Here is a 10045-nt window from a genome sequence, read left to right as displayed (position 1 = left end):
AAAGCATTAATTTAAGAAATAGAAAGTCATGTATTTGCACTGAGATTTACCTCGGAGCTTAAGCAAAAGAGCGAGGGCTTTCTGCCTCTACTCCCATGTGGACAAAGCACAGGATAGTGCATCCCTAAAGCAGAAACAAAAACTCCTATTTTTACACACATTCACTCTATTAACTTCTTATGTAGTGGATATTTCTTCCGTCCTGCTCAGTGGTGGGGTTGTGTCAGATCTGTGGTTGGAAGCAACCCAAGGGAAGCCTTTTTTCAAGAGCAACGTCCATTTATCTGATATCCCTGTCCCTCTCATCTCCAATGACTCTATGTTGGGGCTCTCAGGACTGAGGACACCTCAGGGCCATTTTTCACCAGCATATTTTTGTCTGGTAGGTCTGAAGAGTAACTTTTGTCTCTTCATTCTTCTATTGGTCTCACGTGGCAAGGTTTTGTTAGCAGGGGAGCTGCAGGGTTGGTTTCTGTGAAGAGAGTCCCATAGCAGACAAGAGCCTGTTCCAGCTGGCTCCAAAGAGGCCCACTGCTGGTTTGGGCATTTGCAAAAAAAGAGGTTTGTATTTGTGACTACATGAGATTAATGTGTTGCCTCTTTAAACCAAATTAATTGCCAGGAAGAACCACACAAGCTGACAAAAACAGTGATCAAAATGAAGAGAGAAAGCAGAGGGGTTTTGCTGACTTTTTTTGAAAGGGACGCTGCTTCTGCCCATTTGTAAAGTTACCAAAACAACATATGACTTTTCCAATATCATTGTACCTTATGTCAAAACCTTAATATAGAATTGTTGCCTGGCACAATACAATGTTACTGAAAGCATAGGCAAAACAATGGACAGCATATACTTACATTCTACCTTGCTTTCCTCTGCAAATAACAGGTTACATAGCCAAAGCAAATAGTGAGGGAAAAATGAGATCTTGCTTGCAGCTATGTTTATTTTGTCACCAGAGTTAAGTTTATCAAGTTAAGTTAATCACTGAAACTAAAAGGCATCGTCTCATTGAAAATGGTGAGAAACAGGAAAAGTCATACCACACCCAGAAACCATGGTTGCATTGTCATAGAATAACCTGACTTTCCTCAACAAGTGACAGGTGATTTTTTCCAACCTACAGATGGTTATTTTTGTCCTCCCACTTCTGGCTTGATCAAAAACCACACATCTCAATAAAAGATCTTAATAATAAATCCACATTTAAATACTCACCCAGGCTGGATGAGTCAGGTCTCTGTGCCAACCAGCAGTACAGGGGCTCTTCCTCTGTCTCTCTTCCTTCAGTCCCCAGGGATGCTGTGGTGTACCACTGGGCCACCTAGCAGCACCTCCACTTCTTCTTGGACCATGCCCATACTCTGCTATCCAGAGGAATGTGACCACAAAAACAGATTTGATGTCATTAGATCAATACCCGTGTGAATGAAACCAAGGATGATTTTGACAAATGTCTCCTAGTTGTCCTCAGCCTCGTAATTATACAGACTCCTTCTCCCCAGTGACACGAGGGAAACAAGCCACTTGTGCTGACTTATCTGCACAGATTTAATGTGGCTTATCATTACAAGACTGAGTTAAGCAGATCACACAGATGTTTTGCTAAAGAAAGTGGTTTATTCAGACTTAGACAACTTTTTTTTTTTTTACTTCTTTTTTTTTTTTGGTCCTAGGTATAGCATTTCCACAGACGTATTTCAAGAATAAATTCTACCAATTTATAGATGGTATCTCCCCTTTCTAAACCATCACTACTGTAAAATCTAAGTTGGAAGCATGGTGTGATTCATGCAACCTCTTCCTTTCCCACGTGAAAATAGTTCTTGCTCCTCAGACACTTTATCTAGGAGTCTCTCACATGTCCATATACATGAGGATCAAATGTTTGTACATATATCTCATTTGTTCTTTATTTCACTTCAGCCTGAGTTGACTCAGATGTAGCTCACATTTCCAACCACATCCCTCCAAGCAATGTGTAAATATTGTCATATTTTTCCAAAGTGTCACAGGGTACTTCCATCCATTTCTTAAGCAAAGAAAACATCAGACGGGAAGCAAGCCTGTGGCTGGAGTCAGCACACCATGCACATCCATCTGATGTCCCCAAAGGGCACCTTCTGTTCCCATCACTCTACCATCTTCCAGGGGCTGACAGATCTCCACAGCTTCCCTGTACACGTGATCTCTCATCTGTTTTGGAGTCCTGATATCTTCACCTCTGTGCTTTCCAGTGTCAGAGGCTCATTGCTGCCTATCCATGCTGGGAAGGTGTTATGAGTGCTGTGGACCTCGAGTCATTAGTTTGTGGTTGCACAGCCGCCGTCTCACAGTGAGAGTGCTGTGACACTGCCAGCTGTGAAAAGTTTCCCTGTGGGCAGATTCCCCTTCCCAGTTCCTCTTTTAGCCACTTTTTGCCTCCTCCTCTCTCACCGCAGCCTCCTGGCTGCTTGGCCAGCAGCCTGCTGCCTGCTGTCATCTCTGGAGCAAACAAGCACCACAATTGATTTGTGAAACTTGCAGGACTTCACAGCTCCCAAGGAATGAGCCTAAATGTTTGAAAATATCTAACAGGGACAGACTTTTTTGTGCCATGTCCTTTTGTTTTTTTTTTGTTTTTTTTTTTTTTTAATTTTAGTAATTTGCTAAGGTGCTTGGTGTAAGTATTTTTAAACACAGTCATAGAGCAACAGCAGCATTTTGTCTTCAACTGACCACTATTCTGTACCAGGTGAGAGACCAAGGATGAAATGTTGCAGATGCCCATGTTTCTGTTAATGTGCTGATGGGGACAAGTCACTGTCAGTTGGAAAAGTGGTGGCACAGATGTAGCTGCTTACCTGTGTTCTCTTGCATTGCTTCTCTGCCTCTAAGAAAGAGTGACACCAAGAGGGAAGAAGTTCTTGATTTTTTTCTAGGAGGTTACTTAGGGCCACCTGTTGCAGAATTAAGAAATGTTTCCACCAAGAGATTAGCTGCCTACACAGCTGTTTGAGTAGCTTTAATCCACTCTGTGCTTGGGAGCACACCCAAGCACTGGGCTTTGTGCTGAGCTATTTTCACTTTTTGCTGCATCTGTTTTCAATGGAAAGTGCTGAAGACCTGCTTGTCCTCTGGGAAGAGCCAAGGGAGGCTACAGAAGCAGCTGATCTGCATGAGCTGCACCCATCCCCTGCCTCACACAGTCAGATCCTCAGCTGGGTAAGTCAGGTCTGGCATATGAGCTGTCTACATTTTGGAGAATGTGATGTGGGTGTCATATCACATATCTTATCTCCTGCTAGTCAGAACAAGCTGCCCTGCTGCCACCCTGGCACAAGGTTAAGTTTGATTTGTAGCTAACTAAAGAACCAAATGAAAAAAAAAGTACTCCTTAGGTTTTCCAGAGAAACTACCCAGTCATCTGCAGTCCTCTACAGATTTCGTAGATACCTGTCTTTGCTGAGGAGGCACCTCCACAGAGGCATGCATGTGCTCTTTCTCTCCCTTTACTTTGAACAGATGGCAGTGTGCCTCTATACTGTCCCACAGAGTTGTCAGCCCGTGAGGATTCTTCAAGACTTGCAGTGTTTTGCTTAGGTGAGCAAGGTTTAAAATGGCACAAGAGGCTGGGAAAATTGTTCCCTCAAGAACCACTTCCTGCAATTACACTATGCTTTTTTTGTTTTTGGCTTGAGGTGTCACATAGGTACCATTTTATAAAAGGAGATCCAGGTGAATCCAGTGTCTGTTGAAGGTGGTGAAAAGGTACAAGCTTCAGTAGCTGACTCTGCATTATACAAATACCCCAAGAAGGACCAAAGCATAGAGTACTTTTCAGACCTTTGGGAGAGATCTGACCTATGTTTCTTTCTACAAGTGAAAAAGAGAGATAATGTTAACTAGAATGAACCAGATAAACAACTCATACTTTCCTGAGCACTAGAGGCAGTCAGTGACAGTTTTCTCAGTGAGCAGCATCCCTTGGCAGTGCACAGTTCTAAACCCATTGCTGTGAAGACTGAGTTACTAGCACAGCAGAGAAGGGTCTGTCTACTTAAGCATACTCATGAATTGATTAAAATAACAAAATGAGAAGGTCAGAGAAGAACCCCTTCTCAAGCTTCTTGCAAATTACAGAGCTGTGACTGAAACTGACCTGAGCAGCCACTAAAATTCTTACCACTCTTGGGAGTATCACAAGTCAGGTAGGATGCTGCTCATCAATATCCTGCAGTTCTCCCTTAAAGGAAGGCCCCAGAAATAGAGCTATCTGCTTTATTTCTACCACTTCCTTGAGGGAGGTGTCACCTCTACCTACTTGTAGAACACCATATAGATCTACATGGCTTTGCATGTCTGCCAGAGGAGCACAGGGGTGCCCCGTGCCAGCAGCTTGAAAGCTCTTGTTACCACCCCTGCAGATCTGAGTGTGGGAGGTACGTCAGCATCTGGGTTAACACCACAAGCCTTCCAAAAGAGCTTCCTGGCAGCTCTTCACTTCAAAACTTTACTGATGCTGGGATTGCTGGTGAAAAAAAAACCAAAAAACAACACACAAACCAATACCAAAGATAGAAAACTCTTGAAGCTAAAAATACAGAGTAACCATGGGTATTGTGTGCGGTTGAATAAGGGGAAGTACTTGACCTTGTGCCCTGGGTTCCAGATGAGCAGTCCTGAGCCTGTTGAATCAGTGTCTGACAGCTGGCTTTTTCATCTGTTTTAATCAATGACGTTATGTGCCACATCTTTAAAAAAAACATACATAATTTCATACAAGAATTTGCCATGGGAATTTGTGCCAGTTGCTAAAGGTACACACAACAGTCTGTATCCATGAGCAGCAAGGTGCATTTTGTGTAGCACATTGAATGTGTACTACTTATAGCCACATAGACAGGAAGGAGGTGAACAAATTATTCATTGTATGAAGAGAGGACTCAAGGGCACTGGAGTTCAATTACAACCACTTACTATTCATAGAACCGTAGAATTACAGAATGTCTTGTGTTGGAAAGGACTCCAAAGATAATCTAGTCCCAACCCCCCTGCTATGGGCAGAATTGCCAACAACTAGACTGGACTGCCAAGGAACCCATCCAGCCTGGCGTTGAATGCCTCAGGGATAGGGCATCTACAACTTCTCTGGGCGGCCTGTGCCAGTGCCTCATCACCCTCTGAGTGAAAAAACCGTCCCTAACATCTAACCTAAACCTCCCTCTTTCAGCTTAAGTCTGTTCCCCCTGGTCCTACCATTATCTACCTGCGTAAAAAGTTGAACCCTTTCCGGCTTGTAAGTTCTTTTCAAGTATTGAAATATTGCAATTAGATTTCCCTGGAGCCTTCTCTTCTCCAAGATGAACAATCCCAACTCCCTCAACCTTTCATTATAGGAGGAGTGCTCCAGCCCTCTGATCATCTTTGTGGTCATCCTCTAGACCTGCCTGAACACCTCCACATATTCAGATTGTTTATGAATCTTTTCTGGAGTCTTGCATCTGAATAAGAGAATTTTGTGGGTTATGTGGGAATTCCAGACAGAATAATTCTGTTCTTGAGCTTCCCACAAATTTCCCACGTCTTATACAAAACATCTGACCTATCAATGCCTCAGTTTGTTGAAGTTTTTTGTTTTTTGTTTTTATTTTCTTTTGTTTTTAATTAGTGTTCATAATGACTGCTTTGTATAAGACTTTTGTATACTAGACCAGGTGTGTGAGATGTCACACATATCTAATGATGTCTCCTAGTGCTGGTGCAATGAACAAAAGACACACTTATCCTTTGAAGGTAAGATGTTTCTGTAAGAGAAAATGATGGTCAGAACTAGGGTGGTGATCAGCAAGCTCTAAAGAGAGGTTCATAATCACAGCTCTCTTTCTATTTGTCATTACAACAGGCGGTTTCGTCGAGTATTGACTAAACAGGGATGCAAGATTACCTTGATGGACTCTTAAGAAATCCCTCATTTCCCTATTTGAGAAAGCTGCAATCACGTGTTTTCTCCGAATTTGTATGAGTCCTGGTCATGTTATTAGAAAATACATACAGAATTGAGACTTACTGGCAATCGATGTAAGTGCTCAAAAAGTTAGTAAATAAATCACTGTTCGGCATAAGAAAAGTCTCTGGAGAACACTTGCGTAACTCTTTCTTTCATGGGAAATTCATACTGATTTCTATCACTATGACATTACGTTGAACAACAACAACAACAAAAAAAGAGTTTTACACAAGAATTTATGAAGTCTTATAAATAAATGTGCAGTCACCAGTTTCACGTGACTTACCTTGGAAGAACAGCCATACATTTACCGAAAGACTAAGACGAACGTATAAATTTGATTAAATCATTTCAGCCTCAGCTCATCTCAGGTTCCCTCAGCTGACTCCAGTAGTTTCATTTTGAATGTATTATACAATATACAATAATCAATAATCAATAATCAATAATCAACATTCAAATCTCACTGCTGGAGTAGTGAAAAGCTGTACAAAAATACCTAGACTCTGTGTGAGAATTTGCTACAAGATTTTGAAGACAGCTGTAATGGTCAACAAGGTGCACCAATGCTCCCAATGAGGGCCAGTTATTTTGGTAGCTAGGGTGCAGCTTGGCTGCCACTCTCCATCACTGCTTTTTTCTTAATCCATGAAAGCACGTAACAGATTTTCTACAGGTAATCAGAAACCCAACCTGATTGGGCAGAGAGGTTTTTTGGTGCCACAGTACTGTTTCAGGATGCACTAGTGATTATGTCACTCTAACAAGTATTTACATTTAATTGCATTAGGTAAAGAAGTAAGAACCTGTTTAAAAGTTTTTATCAGATATGGACACAGAAGTAAGAATTTCGTATTGTTGGGTTCTGATAATAATGCTTAGTAACTGGAGTGCAGTAATACTTCAGAACTGCCTTGTACTTCTCCTCTTTTTAGATTTAGCCACAATTTTCACATTCTAAATGCACAAAGAACTATTAAAAACTTTCTATTTACAATCATAATAATATCAACAAAATTATCTAGTCTATGGAGAAACAAATAAGCTGCTCTACAGAAAAACAATAACAAAACAAAAAAAATCACATCAATGAAACAAAAAAAAAAGTCCTTAAAACAAGTGATTTAATGGCCTTGCCAAGAATGAGATATCTCCAGGAAAACAAACAGGTGGAAAAAACTGCTATACTCAAGAAAATAACAGATTTTCCTTTGCCTGTTTGTAGAGTCAAGTTTCCCGTTTCTGCCTGTAAAACCAGCCTGGATGCCATAATGATTAGAAAAAGCATGTGGTCACAGAGTCATGATAAAAATGCATTAAAAAAGGCATCCAGACTGATTAAAAAAACAAACAACTATCAGAACATTCTGAACTAAAATAGCAGTGCTATCAAAGCAATACTTCACAATATCACATCAGTTTTGCCAACAGATAAAAAGGAGAGGAGAAATTCCTGATATTATCGGATGATAAGTTGCAAGTCCAAGTTAGGCCAATTGCAGGTCTAATTTCTTTTGCCAAATTCCTATTGTTTGCTAGTGTTCTTGGGTGACATTTCAAATGTTCAGGTTTCAACAATTTCAGTATTCTTTATGATAGTAGTTCTTAGCCTCTTTAATTGATTTTCAGTCTCCTTTCTTGAAGATTTTTTTTTAAAGTTTTGATTTCTAAGATTTTTAAAGAAACAAAACAATATTTACAATGTTTCTTAGTAGATGAATATTATATGTAGGTCACTCCAGAAGTAACACCTCCTATTTATTTCCATGGAAATCACAACAGTTTTCAGAAAATTCTAGATGGCAACACCTTGCACAGCCAAGTAGCATGTGTGAGATTTTATTTTCATCCTGTTGTTCTGGGCCATGGTGTTACTATTATGTTTGGACTGCAGTACAGATGAGTGGGACCACCATAACTTATGGCTCTATTCTTGACAGTGTGATCCTTACCCAACAGTCACCTCCTTTACTCTGGGATGCTGTGCTTCACACCGTGCTTGTCATTTGCTCAAAGTGGTATGGACACATTGCCAAGTCATGGGAAACCATTTAAGTAACTCACCTACAGGTAAATTTCATGTATTATAGATATAAGATTTTATTTTTATTGGGTTTTTTTACTTCCTATTTGCACAATTCACTGGATTCACTGCATCATTTCAAGTTTCGCTTGCAGATGTTTTAGGTTACTAAGGTCCTAGTTCAGAAAGTACCTAGAATTGACGGCCTGACAGGATAAGTAACATTCAAAAGCATTTCATAGGCTTACTAAGTACAGACGATGTAAATGAACTGAAGTTGGACTTTCGAGGTTGTAGTGACCACAGATATTCTGTTTCTGACTTTCACTGTAGTCTCAGTTGACCACAGTGGTACCTTTTTTGTTGGCAGAAAATATTTCTCCTTTTATTTGAGAACAAGAGTTTGCTGTGATTTTCTAGGCATGAGTCACTGGATTTTCTACACTGAAGAAGAGATATTACCTCACTGTAATATGCAGAAGCACCAAAAAGCTATCTTTACCTTGACTTGATAGTGAGACAAGGCCACAACCAGGCTTGGGAAATAAGTGTTCCAAGATACTGCAACACTAAGGTGGCAAATGAAATGTTGTCCCATTCCCAAATTCCCTTTTGTCATTTCTGTAAGGACCATTCTATCATGCTAACCACATAGTATTACCACTAACCACATAATCAGAGATACACTGTGTCTCACAAAGCCCACCTGCCACCTTTTCTGTTGTGGCAGTGTGCAAAACTGAGGAACATGCAGCGAAGAAAGAGCTCAACACAGAGACTTTGCTGTACAGATAGAAATACCTACTAGCAAATAGAGATGCAACCCTGCCACTTTATCACTTGGACTACGAATCCATAGCTGGATATAGCAAGAGATGTACACACATCTTGAAATGTGGCTAACAAAGATGAACATGGGATTACTAAGTGAAATAAAACAATTTTTTGTTTACTCATGCCCACGGAAGTACAATAAACAAATATACAGACAACCAGCCTTCTTTGACCTACCTTTCAGGAAACAAGCCTGCTTTTTGCATTGTTAAGCCATGCAAAATTGTCCTCAGCCACTGTTTGATAAAGTACACACACAGAGGGAATCCCACGAAAGACAAAAAAGAGGCACTTCATAGTTACTGACTGTACAGAAGGGCCTCACCAAGAGATGTCCAGCAGCTCTCTTGCCCTGTTGGACATGCTGGATGAACTCCTCATCAGCTCAGGATGACTATCAGCAAGTGTGATAACAGCAGTTGTGGCAAACCACCCCAATGGCCCAGACTGTACCTCCCACAAGGAGTTCCACAGCTAGCTCCTGCTGGCATGATGCTTGGAGCTCCTGATCTGTGTACCACGGCTTTGCCAGGTTTCACACAAACCTAGGTCTTCCAGTCTACTGTTTCCACATATTCTTTCAGAGATGCTGAAGAGAGTCAAAAGTGTCCAGGATGCTCCCAGGGGAGCAGAAACTCTGGGCATTGACAGAACATTCGGGTGCCCTTTCCCAGCACAGACAAGAACAGGCCCTTCCCAAATATTCACTGGAAGAAAATACAAAGTTAGATAGACATAGTATATATTTCATTTCTGTGATTTCTAGACTGAAGAAGAGGGAGAAAAGAGTGGGAAGCATCAGAGAGAACACCAAGATCAGAGAAAGGAGGAGAAGGTGCTCATCAGTGTATCAGATCTACACTGGAGCAGAGGGATATTCCTGAAATATTGCACTTCGTGGAGAGCCCATGTCAGAACAGATTTTCCTGACAGAAGCAGCAACCTGTGGGTAAACTCATGCGGGAGCAGAGGAAAAGTTGTGAGGAAGGAGGAGGAAGAGTGAGGAAGAAAGAGCAGAGAGTTCTCCCTGCATTGACCATGCTCCCCACATGCCCTGCACCACTTGGGGGGAGTAGAAGGGTCTGGAGTGAAGGAATAGAGCTGAACCTGGGAAAGGAGGGAGGAAATGTTTTCTTTTAATATTTGTCATTTTGCTTCTTACTACTCAAATCTATTTTAACTGGCAATACGTTAAATT

The sequence above is a fragment of the Phasianus colchicus genome, chromosome 2 (genome assembly GCF_987193195.1).
Source record: "Phasianus colchicus chromosome 2, bPhaCol1.hap1.1, whole genome shotgun sequence".
NCBI classification, from domain to species: Eukaryota; Metazoa; Chordata; class Aves; order Galliformes; family Phasianidae; genus Phasianus; species Phasianus colchicus.
This window is presented reverse-complemented; position numbering follows the sequence as displayed.